Source organism: Ceratotherium simum, chromosome 5 (assembly GCF_057802395.1).
Source record: "Ceratotherium simum simum isolate JZ-2026a chromosome 5, ASM5780239v1, whole genome shotgun sequence".
Taxonomy (NCBI): domain Eukaryota; kingdom Metazoa; phylum Chordata; class Mammalia; order Perissodactyla; family Rhinocerotidae; genus Ceratotherium; species Ceratotherium simum.
The window spans coordinates 31,502,509-31,517,392 of NC_141904.1; the positions used below are offsets into that span (position 1 = coordinate 31,502,509).

General features: G+C 44.8%; 1 protein-coding gene across 2 annotated transcripts in view; it reads left to right on the forward strand.

Moving 5' to 3' along the window:
* Positions 1-4,908: 4,908 nt before the first annotated feature.
* The window catches only part of LRRC3B (leucine rich repeat containing 3B), an 83,479-nt gene continuing 73,503 nt past the window's right edge, over positions 4,909-14,884 (forward strand). Inside the window, exon 1 of one of the 2 annotated variants that reach the window (XM_004419434.3) lies at positions 4,909-5,482. The gene's annotated coding sequence lies outside the window, so the exon portion shown is untranslated. Of the gene's footprint in view, positions 5,483-6,435; positions 7,759-14,884 lie in introns of those variants that run through there. The other variant, XM_087430633.1, reaches the window with a different exon arrangement.

Genomic DNA, 14,884 nt, shown 5'->3' on the forward strand with positions numbered 1-14,884 from the left:
TATTCAAAACAAACACATTAAAAAGGGATTATTCACCATTTATGTGTCAAGAAAGTAATAATAATGTCTTTATTGCACATATTAATGTTCTTGACTGCTTCCAAAGTATGGTGGAACTTGAAAATATTTTCCAATTTCAGAGAATTAATTAGCTCCCCTGTGGAGCAGCTCACGAGCAATATTGCCATTTTGGAGATAGAATGATTGAGTTGCAAAGACAAGGGGTGTTGAATTATTCATCTTTTCAATAAATATGTATCAAGCAGCCACTCCATGTGTGGCTCTGGGCTGAGAGTTGTGGGGGCATAAACTGAAATAAAGTCTTTGCTCTCAAGAAACTTATAGTCTGGTAGGGGAAGTAAACTTGTCAACAGCTGGCTCTAACAAGTCAAAATATAAGGCTCAAAAAAGATGGAAAAACGTGAGAAGGTAGAGGAAGATATGAGATAGGGCTGGGAAGAAAGTTAAATTGCAGAGGCCCATGAGAAACCATGATAAGGAATTTGGTCTTCACTATGTGGAGTCCTCAGTAAAATTAAAAATATATATATAGAGAAATGACTAGAAATTCATTTAAATGGCTAGTCCTGAATTTTTTTTTTTTTTTCCTTACTAAATAGCAAACCCATTTCTCCCACCCCACAAGCCCTGACTCTGGCAACCACCAATCTGTTCTCTGTATCTCTGAGTTTGGTTTTTTTTTTTTTTTAGATTCCACATGTGAGTGAGATATACAGTATTTGTCTTCCTCTGACTTATTTCACTTAGCATAATGCCCTCAAGGTCCATCCATGTTGTCACAATGGCAGGATTTCCTTCTTTTTTTTTTATAGTTGAATAATATTCCATTGTACATACACATACACCAGATTTTCTTTATCCACTCTTCCGTCGATGGACACTTAGGTTGTTTCCATGTCGGCTATCGTAAATAATGCTGCAATGAACATGGTGTGCAGATATCTTTTCAAGATAGTGATTTCATTTCCTTTAAATAAACACCTAGAAGTGGAATTGCTAGGTCATATGGTAGTTCTGTTTTCAATTTTTTGGGAAATCTCCATACTGTTTTCCACCAGTGGCTACACCAACTTACATTCCCAGCTAGTCTTCCAATTCTTTGTGAAATGAACTCAATGAATGGAAGAAAAATTGATCCATTTGCCTAAATCATTCAAATGATTAGCTAGTTCACTAGTTTACTTTGCCTGGTGAGTTCAGGATTAAAATTTATAATGTCATATGAAGACTGGATTGTTTATATAATGGGCAGTGCTTAACTGTTTAGGTTTTCATTATCCAGGAAAGGTCTGATTCCTCTTGCGGCTCTCTTTTTGAATCCAACTGCCATGAAGTGAGGAAATCTATGAGAAACTGTGCAGAGATGCATATGGAGAGGCCCAAGTGGAGAGAAATTGAGGTCCCCGGCCCTCAGCTCCTGTTGAATGCCAATAGCCCACATAGCCTGCCAGGCAAGTGAGTGAGCCATTTGGGAAGTGAATCCTCCAGTCTGACTCCAGTGGCCCTAAGCTGACACTGAGTGGGCCAGAAGTAAGCCTTTCTCCCTGAGCTTTGTCTAAATTCCAGATTCAGGCTAATAAAAGATTGTTATTTTAAGCCAAGAAGTTCTAGGGTAGTTTGTTATTAAGAATAGTTAACTAGACCACCTGCCACAAAGAATTCATGATAGTAACATCTTTTTGCCTTGATCCTATTCATTCATTAGACAGCAGGGTTTAAGGTACCCCAACTATTCAGATTTCAGAAACTCAACTCAGGGGCTCAGAAGAATGCATTTCTATTTCTGTAGAGAGTTTCAAAGGGAGAATGCAATTCAAAATTCAAGGAATTTCCTTTACATGCAAAATTACTGAAACATATTGATTTTAAAATGATGCACTCTTATTTCTAAAAAAAGTTAAACTGAAAACACCAGGAAATGATATTTGTCTCTATATTTCTATAGTATTTGTAACATACACAGATAAGTTTCACAAAAGCTCTGCCTCTCACCCAGAGGGGCCCCTACTGTAGATTCGAAGGTCATTGAATTGCATGGCTCTTCAATACTAGGCTTTCTTCTCTAATTCACTAATCGAAAGTTACAAATATAGCTTCTGAAACCTCCTCTATCCTCTTTTTTTTTGATTGGCTGTCATGACAAGGCAGGGGCAGCAGCCAATCAGCTCTTCATATTAAACAGCATATTTTGCTGAGCTGGACTTGACTCCTGGTTGCTACCAAACAAATAGAAGTTTATATCAGAGGTGACAAACTCCATGCCTTGTCATTTATCCTTTTTATAGCATGGGCAACACCAATAGTCAGCAAGTCTTGTTGATAATTATGTGAATCAACTAGAGCAGAAAACATCCAAGTCTAGAGATTTCCTGTGTCCATAGTTAGAAATCATTTGTTTTAATTAAAGAAAACTAAATTAAAAACAAATTCCACAGCTTTCGACTATTATATAAATTTTTAAAAAGAAATCCATAATCCCAGTATTAACAGAGACAAATACTGGAGTGCATATTACTCTAGACATGAGTCTAAATCCATATATATATAACAAAAAATGTGTTATACCTTAAACTCACCTTTATGCGTTTAAAGTTTGCCAAAAGAAAAACCCATTGAGATTTTACTATGTACTAGGCACTGTACTAAGTGCATCATAAATACTGTTTCATTTAAAGCACAGCAACATTATGAGGTAAATAACATGAACCCAATCATATAGCCAATGTATTAGAGGTCAAGATCACAGCTAGCAAGTAGAAATGTCTGACTCCAAACCTAGATCTGTCAACTCCAGATTTTAATTTTTACTATTCTCTCATCTTGTGCATCTGACTTTTTTCAACTAAAATTATATTATAACCATCATTCATGACAATATTCACCTATTGACTTACAACAAGAGTTTAATGTCTGACTCGTATTCCATTCATAGCTTTTCAAAATATTTCACCATTCCTCTTTTGTTAGACATTTGACTTTGATTTTGTTTGTTTTCAGTTTTCACTGGTATAAACAACACTGCAATGAATATCCTTGTAGAAAAATCTTTTTGTACATCCCTAATTATTTCCTGAGGATAAATTTCTAGAAACAGAGTCGTTGGGACAACAGCACGCAAACATTTAATGCTTTTGATAGTAACGCCAAATTTCGCTTCAGAAACATTATACCAAATTATATACCTGCCGTCTATACTTACCTGTGTCTGGGTCCTAAAACTTCATCAAGAAAAAAAAAAAAAAAAAGAAAAGAAATAAACAAAACTTCAAACTACAACCTTTCCAATCATGGCATCATCTTAGAAATAGAAGATATCTTAGGAGTCATTTTTTCTAATCTCTTACACATTATGGATCTTTTTCATAGTGCATCCCTGATCTGGGGTATCCATCCTATAATTCATAGGAAGTGGGACAGAACCTAAAGAGCAATTTTAAAGATCTCTAAAGTACAAAGCACACTTCTTACCTCTCAGCAATAAAATACGCTCAAACTGTTCTAAAATGCATCCAGAAAAAGAGACCCTCATTTCAAACTAGGAAATCTTGGCAGGCTTTCAACATACTTGACACAGGTCATGAAATGATAAAGATTTTTTGATCATTCTTCACCTGGAATGGGTTTGCTCCAGGTGTTGGCACCTGAGTACATATCTCTTGCTCTATGCAGCTGGGCAACAGCTGGGTTTGCTTTACCTCTGAGAACTCAACAAACAGAGGAGGGGTGGTCAGTGGGAGAAGATTGTCTAGAAACAAAAAAGATTTAAATAGTTTTACAGTTCTAGGTCAAAGAGGCTGTGAGTGTAACTATATGTGTCCTCTCCTCCCCCCAAAATTTTAAAAATTTCATCACTGGAGTCTTTTTAATTCTAGAGACACTCAGATTTAGCTGTGTTTGAAGGAGAAAATGACCTTCAACTGGTTAATCTTTCCTTGAGTACCCATCAGATACAAAACAATGCGGGGAGTTGCAGTGGAAACCAAAGGGGGAAAAAAAGGTAATACTCACAGGTGAGTGAAGCAACAGAAATCTATAAAAAAATCTAATGTGTAATTTCTGCAAGTGATTGGCAAATACAACTGTGAGAAGGGAAAGATTAATTCTGCCTAGGGTGAGAGATGGGGATGGAAAAGGGCTGTAAAAGAAGGTGGTATTTGTAGAGCCTGTGAAGGCTGGTTCCTCTGGCCCCAATTTGTGTGTGTGTGTGTGTGTGTGTGTGTGTGCGCACCTGATAAATAATTTAAATCATGAAATAAGAACATTACTACAACCAATAATGTGCTTTAATCTTAAAATACACACACACACACACACACACACACACACACACAGTTTCTTAAGGGGCATAGAGACCATTTCGGCTGCACATTCCAAGTTATCCCTGGAAGGGGAAGTAAAAATTGAATTCTCCTAACACCTTCTTCTGCTTTGGGAAACTGGGCTGGTTGGGGATAGGGCTCAGGGGCCACGACTCAGCCCCAAATCTTTGGGCTTCAGGAACTGCAGGGGATCATTCTGAGATCTGACCGTGGAGCCCTCAGGGGGGATATCCCACCTTATTCATCCTTCCCCAAAATAGCCTAGTCCAGTACTTGGCATTCAGGAGGCAATCATTTGTCGAACGGATTTTAAGCATCCGCCTTTTTCCCCAATAGAGGACAACCAACCCATCACCACGTTATGCTGCTTCTGCCAGCTTAATTCAGCTCCGATCTCAGTAGTTAGAAAAACAGGAGAAAGAATGGGCCATAGCATGCTGAGAGCGGAGCTGTGCAAGGGGGTGTGAGGAAGGAAGGCGAGGGCGGCTGAGGGAGCTAATGCTCCCACCTCAGCTCATCTCCTCCCGCAGCAAAGGCTCAGCCCCCGCCCTCTCTCTCCATTCCGGACCCCCCACCCGGGAGGGGAGAGGGCAGCGCCGACGAGGCGACGGCAGAGCTCTGACTGTCACGTTCATTCCGTCCTGCTCTAGTCCCCAGGCTTCTCGCCCCTCCTCCCTTATCCCCAGCCCGGGTTTGGAGGCGATTCTCCTCTAGTAACTGAGCCGACTGCATCGGGGTGAGCGGCGCTTCGCCTCCCTCGCGTCTTTGTCTCCTCCTCCTTGGAGGCTCCGGGGCCCGGTGCAGGGTCTGCAGCGGCCGCCGCAGCAACCGGAGCCAAGCCGTGCCCTGCACGGCCGCCCGGGGCCGCACCCTCGCTTGGTGGAGGCGCCGGAGGACGCCAGCCGAGCCACGCACTGCCCGCGTCCCGCGCTCAAGCTGCCGCGCACCACCGCCGCCGCTGCGGCCGGGGACCGAGCCCGCCCGGCCGGCCCGGTACGGGGCGAGCAGCCAGCCTGGCAGCCGGGTGGGGATAGCGGCAGCTGCAGCTCCGGCAGCGCGCACACCCCCAGGCATACGTACCCAACGCCTCCTCCCTGCGCCACGAGGATGGAGCAGCCACCCCGGCCCGGAACTGGCGCAAGGTAAGGTGCAGCTGCCTGTTGCTTTTCGCAAAGCGCGGTATCGTCCCTCTGCCCGGGTGCCTAGGCCGTCCCTCCGGAAACAAGTGAGGAGAACTATTACCCCAGTTCTGAGCCATGTCCAAACCCCCAGCTCCCCTTGGTGCAGACCCTTGGAGAGAGCCCTCCTGGCGAGGGGGAGTCGACCCTCTTTGCTCACGTGCAGCCGGATGCCATGCAGTAATAGTCTGCAAACTTTTGTGCCCCCCTCCCCGCGCCGTGCTCACCCCGTGCCGTGCAAGTTGCACGTCTAGTTCTCGCATGCGCCCTTCCCCCACCCCCTACCCGCCTTGCCGTATGCATCTGCCCATTTCTCTCTGTGTGTTCTTGCCAGCCGACTTTTCACTCCCTGCAGCTCCCGCTAGAGAGGCGAGGGTTTGGGACCCAGCAGTACTCATCTTGCCTGTAGGGACCGGGTAGGAGCCGAGATGGTGAAATAGGAGGTGTGGGATGTGGGGGAATGCTGCGGCCACCCCGGGGGCTCTGTCCAGCGCGGAGGGAGTCGGTCCATCCTTGCTAATACCAACCCCAACTCGGTAATGAAACCCTCGGAGTGGTTCGCGGCTGTGCGCCGTGGGAACGGCAAGTACAGATCCGGGTGGGTGAAGTAAGTGGTTTGAGAAGGAAAAGGTTGCTGGTGGGGTTGGAGGAGGGAGCTGAGGATGGGGGATAGATCTGATTGAGAGGGCACGAAAGGCTCTGCTAAAGCGGGGAAGGGGCCAGCCCCAAGCGGCCATCTGACGAGGAGGAAAAGGGATTTGAGTCCGGAGGGCGCTGGCTCTGGTGTGTAAATACAGATGGGGGAGGGGTTGGGCACCTGGGGAGGAGGAGAGAGACAGAACGGAGCCCCGGAACGCCGGGGCCCGGGGGGACTTGGGAAGGCAGGCTTCTGGGTGCCTGGAATGGGACGATCTCCCTCTCCAGGAGAAACAAACCTCCTGGCGAGATTCTGAATGCATTGGCGTCTTGGGCGGTGACTGAGTGGTCAGATCATGGACCAGGGATGATTTTCCTGGCTCTAAGGGGACCGTAGTCCCCTCTTTTCTCCGGCACCTGCTTTTACACCCTTTCACCTCAGCAGCCGGGTCCACAGACCCACTCCCACCTTCCCCGCCGGGCGCCCGGGAGTCAAGGATGTCCCCACAGCCACAGAATGGGAAGGGGATTCCTGGCCCCCAGGGGGAGGCGTGTGTGTGAGGTAGGGGGGAGTCCCCAGCTCTTGGCGAATAGACGGGTCCGAACAGGTTGGAAGAGAGCGCCCGGGCAGAGGCTGCAGTGGGAGCCCCCCTCCCCCTCGCCCCTCCGCAAATCGCACCTGGGGGGAGCAAGTGAGTCGGGGAGCCCGGTGCTGCACCCGGGAGATTGGGGAGCGCAGAGCTGGAGGGCGTGCGGGGAAACGCAGGGCGAGGGGGTGCGTGGGCATTGGGTGAGGGGAGATCCGGCACCCAGACCCAGGGTCCCGTGCGGAGGTGGGTCTGACCACCTTGCAGCTCCTAGGTAGATAATTCTGGTCGTTCCAGACGCTTTGGCGGATGCCGGAAAGCGAGGCTCTTTCCTCATCTGCACCCCAGCAATCTGGAACGGAAAACCATTTGCAGGAGGGGGCCTAGACTGCTGTATCAAAGAAGGAGCAGCCCCCAGGCTCTGTTTATCCCGGTGGGGAATACACTGGGCTGCCAAAGGCCTGGAAGCACCTCCTTTGACCCTTCTCTCTCTGAGGAGGTGCACGCCCCTTTCCAAGAGGCGCCTTTGGCTGAGAGTCCGGTTCCCGGTTCCTACTGGCCACGTAGAAGAACAATTTGGAGGTTGCTTGGGTCTGGAGCCGGGTAAAACCCTCTGGTCGTCCCTGTGCAGACCTCCCACGTGCAGGCTTTCAGGGGCACAGCCGTCTTTGCAGTTGCCCTGTAGAAGTCTCCTGTTCTCCCGTACCAACTGGGAGAAAGCAGAGCTCAGCGCAGTCCCCTTTTCTGGACCCCACGCCTTGGCCAGACCCTTCCGGAAGAGACGTCGACTCATCAGGGCTCCAGGGAGGAATTCCGAGGTCTGTCACTCGCATCCCGGGGCACCCCTGGAGCAGGAGCTCCCAGTCTCCCCGCGGCGAGCTTCAAAGCCCCAAGGAGCCGGGGATTCCCTCCGCGCAGGCTCCAGGTGCAGCTCCTGAGCGCAAAGGCCACACCCTCACAGGCCAGGCAGCGCTGGGATAGAGCTGTGGCTTCTTCCGAGTTACCTGGATACCCGAGGTAGGATCCCGGAATTAAGTCCCTCAATCCGCAAGATTTAGCTTCCAACTCCCCAGGGCCCGGCTCTTGCTGGATGCTTATCACCTGGATTTGTGCTCAGGTCACTTCTCTTGGCGCGTAGAAACAGGTTGGAACATGTCCCTTGGGAACTCTTGAAGGAAGCCTTCGCATCCTCCACGGTGGTTTTTTCAGGTTGCTGAGCTATTCTGGGGAGACAGGTACTAATAATAATCAGAGCCAGCGTTTATGGAGCTCTTACTCTGTGCTAGGCACTATTCTAGATATTTTACGTGCTCTGTTTTGGTTTTAATCCTCACAACAACCCTGGAAGATAAAGTTATTTTTCCCATTTTATTGGTGAGCAAACTAAGCCACAGAGACATTAAGTTATTTGCTATTTGTCATCCAGCCAGTAACTGGTGGGGCTGGTTAGTCTTGTGGGTGGAGAACACTGGGTGTGTCCCATGCTCCCAGCCCAATTTGGTACCAAAGACCCTTTGTCCACAAGGAAGCGTGGGTGAGCCCTCCAGCACTTTACTCCAAACCCTAGGGGCGTACTGTAGGCACCAGTCCTTGCCTGTGAGCCCCTGTGGTTGTAGCACGGGGAGACAGATGCTGCATACCGTCCCTCTCAGAGCCTATTGGGGTACACCTTAGTAGGATGGGATCCTGGGAATGGAAGCAAATTTAGGGCATTAGCTGCTGGCATTGGACTTCTTTTCTGAACCTTTTGGTAGACATTGGTCTTTTAAATGTGAGAAGAAATAGAAGGAGACATCCAAATGTGAGCAGAGATTTGCTCTGTCGTCACTCTCTGTAGAAACTGTATTCTGCAAAGGAGTCCCTTTCTAGTGATTGAATTGTAGAATATTAGAGCTAAAGGATCTCAGATATCATCCCTCCCAATCCAGAGGCGAGGAAGAGATTCAATGATGTGCTCAAGGCCACTCGGTGTGTTCCTAGCATAATTAGTACTAGAACCCCTGTCTTCTGACCCTTGGTCAAAATAAATTTTGTTTATGCGTAAAAAGATTATGTTCACTGCTGCTGTTTTTCAACATCTTAAAATTAATTAGTGAAAAATTAACTAGGGAAATCTTGCTTATTAAAAAATAGACCATTTTGCTAATTTTTCATAAATGCCTCAATCAGCATAACCAGAAAAAGTCACCATCATATGATGGATAAACCACCACAAATGTGCCTCTTTAGCAAAAAATTTCAGTAGAATATTTATAAGATTTCAACTTAACAAAAATTAACTAACCATGCAACACTTTGGATGATTTTAGATAAAATTAAGTGGATTCTCAATCATTTTAGCAAAGTCCTTCTGTCAAGTTGGGTAGCTCTATCTTGCCCCACTTCCAAGTACTTGTGAAAATAAGAGAAAATGTAGTACATCAGAGGGAAAAACCCTTTTGAATACAATGAAATGATTTAGTATTATTTCTTCTGGATTTCTGACCCTTGGGTTAAACTTTAGGCTGACGTAAATCTGAGGCAAAACAGTATCTTTCCAGTGGATATACTTGGGGCTCAGAAAGGGGGAAAATAGTTCTTTGCCGTTTTCTGACCTACTGAGCCCCTTTAACAAAGGGGACTTTCTCCAGCAGCTTACAGGTTCCGTGCACCTCTAGGTATTCTTGTAGGACAGCATTCTGGTTTCTAAGAACGACTCATGTCTTTTTTCTGTAGCTACAGTACCAGGATGTCCTCCCCTTGGAGATAAACCAACAAAAAGTCAGCTGGAGTAAACAGAGAAGGGGATTGGGAAAAGCCTGTTTCTCAGAATCACATCAGGGGGGTAAGAGTTACAGGAGGATGGTGGAAACTTGGTGCCTTTTGTGTCACCTGGAACAGGATTTCCATCCCTGATGCTGTGAGGAACCAGGACAGAGGCCCTCAGGCAGTAACTGGGGGTGGAGGAGGAAAAGGTGAGAGTGAGGGAACAGTGCTGTCAAGGAGGCATGGGCTGGGGGAAGATGGGGATGAGGCTTGGCTGATAAGGGGCTTTGGTGTGACAGAAATGGCCATGGAGAGTCTGCACTAAGAGATACTCTTCTTAGTGCAGAGCAGGCCCCTCCTTCCTACCACCTCAGTCTGCCATCTGTGTTGGGATAACTGATCTGAATCCCAGAATCCTCAGTTATCCCAAGGGAAGCATTCACTTTCTAGAGAATTAATTAGAAATGAATAGCGTTTTTATGTAAGTAGGGAAAAAATATGCACAGCTGCCCAACTCTTGAGAGAGAACCATTAAAAATCAGATCATCCCAGAAGGGTATAACCTTCTGAAGGTGGGGAGGCCGGTTTAGCTGGATTACAGCAGTGTTAGAGAAAAACAGATGTAACACTGATATCAGACGTGTCAAAATCCAAAAGAAATGTTCTCTCTTTTAGGAACCACAGAAAGAAGAATTTGTTTGCTCCTGGGCAAACATCCTGGTTCCCAATTCCTAGCTTTTTCTGAGGTAGTAAGGGAGTTAGCTGCTGTATCCTCATCCAATTTATGTGATCCATATCCCTTCTATTCATTTTACTCTTGTCTGGTGTAGTGTTCAAGGGCCCACAGCACACTTGTGCTGGGACGGTTCTTTTGGGAATATATTTATCTCAAATCATATAAATATGAGTTTGTTGATAGAATAACAATTACTATTAAGCAACACGTTCTGGGAAAAAGGTTATGAAAAAAATGAAACCTTTTTATTCAGAACACAATGAATAAATACGTTTAGGTAACACATAGTGTAAATTAAAATTCTCACTTTTTGTTAGATATTTAAAAATGAAAAATAATCAAGAAGCAGAGCATTTCAACTTGACCTATTTTTAATAACAAGAGAAGCCAAATAATAAAGTTCTGTGGAGTTTGAAGAAGACATTGGCAGGGGGATAAAAAAGGATGACTAGGTAGAACCTGAGAAACTTTACCCTCATGGATTTTATTTTAAATAAATATGTAATATCTTAATCTGTATTTAGATTTGAATAATCTATAAGATTAATAAATTTAGTATTTTATCTGCAGATTGTGACTTTGATGAGCTTTATTCTACATGGTTGGGAAGCATGATGCAAGCTCTTATATCTGACATACAAATATATATCTGTATATGCTGTATAAAAACTTAGTGAATTAATACATCGCAACGTGACATACGAAACGGCCATTTTATATGAGAATGAAGTCTGCAGTCTTCTCAAGAGCTGACAGGTGTGGAACATACTATTTTCCCAAATAGGATAAGATAATAGTAAGGGCAGTATAATTCATTTAAAATAAACAAATGAATAAATATTGAAAAAGAACCACTCCGGTAAAAACAGATTTTTTTTTCTTTAAGAGGATAAAGGAACAGATCAGTAAAGTTTATAAAATTTATTTTATCCTAAAGCTCTTTTTATCCTAAGCCCTCTGAGCTGCTTTTTATGTGAACAGTTGTCCAGTGCAAGTGTCACCACTCTTTCAGTTTTTTAAAAAGGATTTGTGCCTTGTATTAGAAGTAAAATGGAAACAAATATAAAAAATAAAATATTGAGTCATTCTCAAACATGGAGTAATACTTGACAAACCAAAGTACATTTTCAAATGCAGATTAGTGTCTTTTTTTCTCTCTCTTTTCGTTATTTCTTCCCTTCTTTCTTTCTTTCTTTCTTTTTTTTCCTTTCCTTCTTAGGTCGTTGATAGAATTTTCAGTCTGCATGTAAGTATTCAGTACTTTGCTGGGAAAGATGGCTGTTCCAGGACAAGTATTTCCCCTGGTGAGGGCAGTGAGCAGGTCCAGTGCACTTGTATGTCTGTCCAAAGCTCAAGTACAAAGGTCACGGAGTTCACTGGCTTTCCTTTAGTCTTCTAACCTCAGTTCTGATTTAGAAAAGCAATCCTGGGATAGGCCTGCTTGCAGAGGGCTCACCCTGTTAGCAGTGACTAAGCAGTATACTTTCCTTTGGCTACACTGGGAATTTATGCACTGAAAAGAATCCTGGCTCAGTCTGCTGACCTTCTCTGGATATCTGGTCATCATGGATTATCAAACAGGAACGTGTTCCATCCTTTCTACAAATTATATTTAAGCTTGGGTTTGCAAAGTTAGGTAGCCTCCTGCCATGGAATGTTTCATAGTCATTTATTTGGCTGGTCAGTCTGTTTTTTAGTTGCTTCTTAGAAACACTTCCTATAAACAAAATGAATACCCTTCCCTAATGGAAGGTACAGTGTAGACTCTTGATGCCCAAAGCTTCTGCTGCAAAACCCATGAAGGAGGGATGGCTGATAGCCAGCCAGGTCAGGAGGGCCAAGAGAGAGGCAACAGACAAGCAGCAGAGAGTGGGGGTAGGAGAAAAAAGGGGGGGTAAAAGAGGCAGGCCATAAGAGAAAACAAACTACCCAAAGGAAGAGAACCCACTGACAGCACAGGAAGACTAAGAGATATTTGGTAGTCAGCTGAAACTGAAAGATCAGGAATAAAAGGCATAAAAAAAAACAGAAAATAAAGAAAGTGAGTGGGGGTGATAAAGACCTGAAGAAGAGGTGTACAAAGAAAAATAATGTACCTAAATAATTCCTCATGGTCCAGATAACTCAAAGGGAGGCTAGCTTCTCAGCCAGAGGGCATAGTCTCTGTCTCATATTCCCTTGTGCCTTGTTAATGTGGCTTCTCTATCACCAGGCCAAGGGCTCTTAACCTTATCTATGTCTGGTGCCCTTTGGCAGTCTGACAAGCTTAGGGACCCCAGAATTATGTGTTTAAATGCATAAAATGCAGTATCTAAGATTATAACACAAATTTTATTGAGATAATTGTATATAATACATAAACCATTGTGACCTACTAATGTGTGCGTAACAAGATCTAATGGTGGGACTAATGGCTTCCATCATTTCAAAGCAGGGATGAGCATAAGTGCTGCTGTGAGCTAACTGCAGCAACTGTATTATGATATTAAGACACCTGATTTATATTGGTAACAAAATCGCTGGTACTGCTATTGCATTTGAGGTTGTGGCCTGCATTCATAATAGAATGAAATGCTATATTGTAGTTCAATATTAGTAAACAAGTTTGTGACGTTTTTTCCGTTCAAGTTCATGGATTCCTAGACTTCTATTGATAGATATCTTGGAGGTTTGTGGCCCCAAGAACCCCAGACCAGGGTCATCATATAATTTATTATCTACAACTGGAATATAGTAGGTGTGAATTGGGATGGGCCTGGGAAAATTGTAACATAGGGTCCTCTTAGCTTCTATTACCTCTCTGGGATCTGTCTCCCCAGAGCAGTTTTCACTTTTCTGGACCAAGGAATTGGCTTTATCTGCCTATTCCTAGGGATCATGGTTGTGGATACTGACGGGCTGTGGGAAGTGGAGAATAACTTTAGCTGAAAGAGAGTCCCATGTCAGGGCCACAGCCAGGCTATGGGATGCCTTTGTAAGAACTGGAAATGGGCTTCCATGGAGCAACAGCAGCCTCTGGCTCCCGGTTGGGTGAGCATTGGCCTGCATTTCAGTTCCCAATGACTGCTTTGGCCAGATGCCCTGGTAGCCTTGGCCAATTTCACCTGAAGTGAGGTTGAATTATCAGACTACATTGCATTTTAACCGGAAGTTTCAACTTCCCCTCAGAAAATTTTTTTTTCAAAGCAGTGCTGCCACAATGGCTTTAAAGTTTCACTTCCTTTCCCTGCCCACTTCCTAGCTGTCAGGAAATGGCCTCAGTGCAGGCAGGTGGATGGAGACCCATGGGAAAAGGCCAGGATCTGAAGAATTCTTGAACTGGATATTAAGGCCTTGAGCTATGGAGAGGGGACTGTGGTCATGGAGAGTTTCTTAAACAGATGGCTCATATTGTCCTCTGTTGAGGGAGGATGACAGAATGTCCCTGCTCCTGGAGATCCCCATGTTTCTGTCTGTTCTAATCGGTGAAGTGGAACCTCCTTAGTGGAAGAGCAAGATCTCCTAAGAAAGCCCTTGACTTTGCAAGAGGAGGCAATATCTTAGAAAACACCCTCTTTATGTGCACGTAGACTATTTGACCGGGAACCAGGCAACCTGGTTCTAGTTCCAGCTTTGGCCCTAACCAGTTCAGTGGCTTTGGGCTGGTTAAATTGACTGCCCTCTGCTCCACTTCTCCAGTAAGAGGACGACTGGAGACCAAATGGTTTCTAAAGCCCCTTCCAGCTCTATGGTCTATAATGTCAAAGATGTGTCTTATGTTATTCATACTCTATATGATGGCTTCCCTGTTTAAGCTGGTTCAAGATCACTTCTTTGCTTGGGCCTTTCAGCCCTTACATGCCATGGATCCAACAATGATAGATGGATACTCTACAGTCCCGAGGGTCTGTGACACCTGGAGTGTTTCTGGGAGCCTAGAATAAGGGGATGGGGGTTGGGGATGGGGGTGGAGGGAAGAATAGCTGACAGCTAAAGGGATAGAGTAGGAAAGGAGTGGAATAATTGATAACTTTCCTTGCAGCAATAATTGTCACTCAGGAAAGATGTAGGAAGAAGAAAAAAAGGTTTCTAAAATTTTGACTGTGCCTATCTTGTGTCCAACTCTTTATAACCATGTGATAATGTCACTCCCTGCTAAAAACTCTTAAACTACTCCTTGCTGCATCGAGGAGGATTACATCCTCAGTATGTTTTAATAGGTCCTTCATCACCTGGTCCTGCCTGTCTCTTCATCTGTCATTTTCCTTGGTGTATCCCACACCCTGGTGTGTTAGTCCTGGTTGGCGCTGCCAATTCTTCACATTTCTTCTCTCGAACTCTGTGTTCAGTGATATCATGTTGATAGCTTGAAATCACCTCTGGTGGGAGTATTTACACCACAGAAACTGACAGACACTATAAAGCAGGGCTTTTTGCCTGGAAAGTCTGTTGCTAAAATTCACCAGCACACATCACTACCCCTGCCCCACCAAAAGACTTGCATTTCTTGCCACAAAAAGTGCTCTTTCACGTCTTTCTCCGTTTGCTATTCCCTATTCCTGACAGTTCATCTATCCTTCCTCCTTCCCTCTATCTTTCCCTTCTTCTCTCCCTCCCTTCCTTCTATCGAACTGTCCATCCACTTATCCACCCACCCATCTATCCAGAGGTAGCCAGACTCAG